This window comes from Schistocerca piceifrons, chromosome X (assembly GCF_021461385.2).
Source record: "Schistocerca piceifrons isolate TAMUIC-IGC-003096 chromosome X, iqSchPice1.1, whole genome shotgun sequence".
Lineage (NCBI taxonomy): Eukaryota > Metazoa > Arthropoda > Insecta > Orthoptera > Acrididae > Schistocerca > Schistocerca piceifrons.
Window position 1 is genome coordinate 794,030,705 of NC_060149.1, and position 2,310 is coordinate 794,033,014.

Here is a 2,310-nt window from a genome sequence, read left to right on the forward strand (position 1 = left end):
GATTTAAGTGCTCCTTTTTCCTACGCGTTGTTGGAGAGTGGAATGAAAGAGAAGCATCTTAAAGGTGGTTAGATGAACCGTCTTGGAGGCACTTAATTGTGAACTGCAGCGTAATCATGTAGACATAGATGAGATAGAGATACCCAAACACAAAACGATGGTATCACTCTCGTACGTCCATTATATTGAGCTTTCAGGAGGTCTTGAAAAGCGCCTTGGAGCGGTGCATGTTTCAAGTAGCCGTTCGCCTGGATGACGGCGTATCCAGACACGAAAGGTCAACGATCTGTTCTAACAAGGAACGTGATTCACCCGACTAGGCGACGTGTTTCCACTGATCCACGGCCCGATCTCAATGATCATGTGGTCATTGCACATCATAATTGACGATGTCGTTGGGCCGACAATGGAACACGTAGGTGTCGTTTGCTACTTAGCCCTCTGATTGGTGGCTATTCGGGGATGGGACCAAACAGCGAGGTCATCGTTACCATACGGGTAGGGAAGGATGGGGAAGCAAGGCGGCCATGCCCTTTCAAAGGAACCATCCCGGCATTTGCCTGAACGGTTTGAGGGAAATCACAGAAAACCTAAGTCAGGATGGCTGAAGGCATGTTTGAACCGTCGTCCTCACCAATACGAGTCCAGTATGCTATCCACTGCGCCACCTCGCTCTGTGGTTAGCCCCTTGTTCACGATGTGCGTTGAATACGCTCTGAAACAGTTGTGGTTGCACCAGCATAGTACTGTGTCGTCAAATCTGCCACAGATAACCCCCACCTCCATTTACAGAGCAGCAACCCTCGGGCGTCCAGGTGCTGTCAGAAGGCGTTGACGTCCAAATCTTGTACCCTATTGGTGCTTCCACAGTCGATCCACCATTTTACATAGATGCTGAGGACAGTACCATGCGAACAGACGAGCAGCTTCGCTGTTTCCGAAATGATCATTCCCAGGCGCCTGGTCATAACAGCCTACCATTCATCAAATTCCCTTAAGTCAATCGATTTCCCCATTTGCGGCCCTCATATTTTCCTTACCGCGTCAGACATTCGCAACGCCACCAGGCGACAGTCAATCTCGCGGTGGGCAGTGATCATAAAGTTTTGACTCTTCAGAGTACGTCCACTCAGAAAGATCACAACGCACCTGAGTAAGATTGATACAACCGAGTTGCGGAAGTAGCCCCAGCTATTGCTCGCTAATGACTATTTAGCCTTAACAATCGTCCCCTCACAGGCACACAGCACAACTTGAAGTTTTACGTGTGTGTTGGTTCAAGAATCATAAAAGAAGGTTGTATACATGGAAGAATCCTGGAGATACTAGAAGGTATCAGATAGATTATATAATGGTAAGACAGAGATTTAGGAACCAGGTTGTAAATTGTAAGACATTTCCTGGGGCAGATGTGGACTGACCAGAATCTATTGTTTATGAATTGTAGATTAAAACTGAAGAAACTGCAAAAAGGTGGGAATTTAAGGAGATGGGACCTGGATAAACTGACTAAACCAGAGGTTGTACAGAGTTTCGGGGAGAGATTAAGGGAACAATTGAGAGGAATGGCGGAAAGAAATACAGCAGGAGAAGAATGGCTAGCTCTGAGGGATGAAGTAGTGAAGGCAGCAGAGGATCAAGTAGGTAAAAAGACGGGTGCTAGTAGAAATCCTTGGGTAACAGAAGAAATATTGAATTTAACTGATGAAAGGAGAAAATATAAAAATGCAGTAAATGAGCAGGCAAAAGGGAACACAAACGTCTCAAAAATGAGATCGACAGGAAGTGCAAAATGGCTAAGTAGGGATGGCTAGAGGACAAATGTATGGATGTAGAGGCTTATCTCACTAGGGGTACGATAGATACTGCATGAATATCAAGAGCTCAGATGGAAACCCAGTTCTAAGCAAAGAAGGGAAAGCAGAAAGGTGGAAGGAGTATATAGAGGATCTATACAAGGGCAATATTATAGAAATGGAAGAGAATGTAGATGAAGATGAATTGGGAGATATGATACTGCGTGAAGAGTTTGACAGAGCACTGAAAGATCTAAGCCGAAACAAGGCCCTGGGAGTAGACAACATTCCATTGGAACTACTGACGGCCTTGGGAGAGCCAGTCCTGACAAAAGTCTACCATGTGGTGAGCAAGATGTATGAGACAGGCCAAATATCCTCAGACTTCAAGAAGAATATAATAATTCCAATCCCAAAGAAAGCAGGTGTTGACAGATGTGAAAATTACCGAACTATCAGTTTAATAAGTCACAGCTGCAAAATACTAACGCGAATTCTTTACAGAAGAATGGAA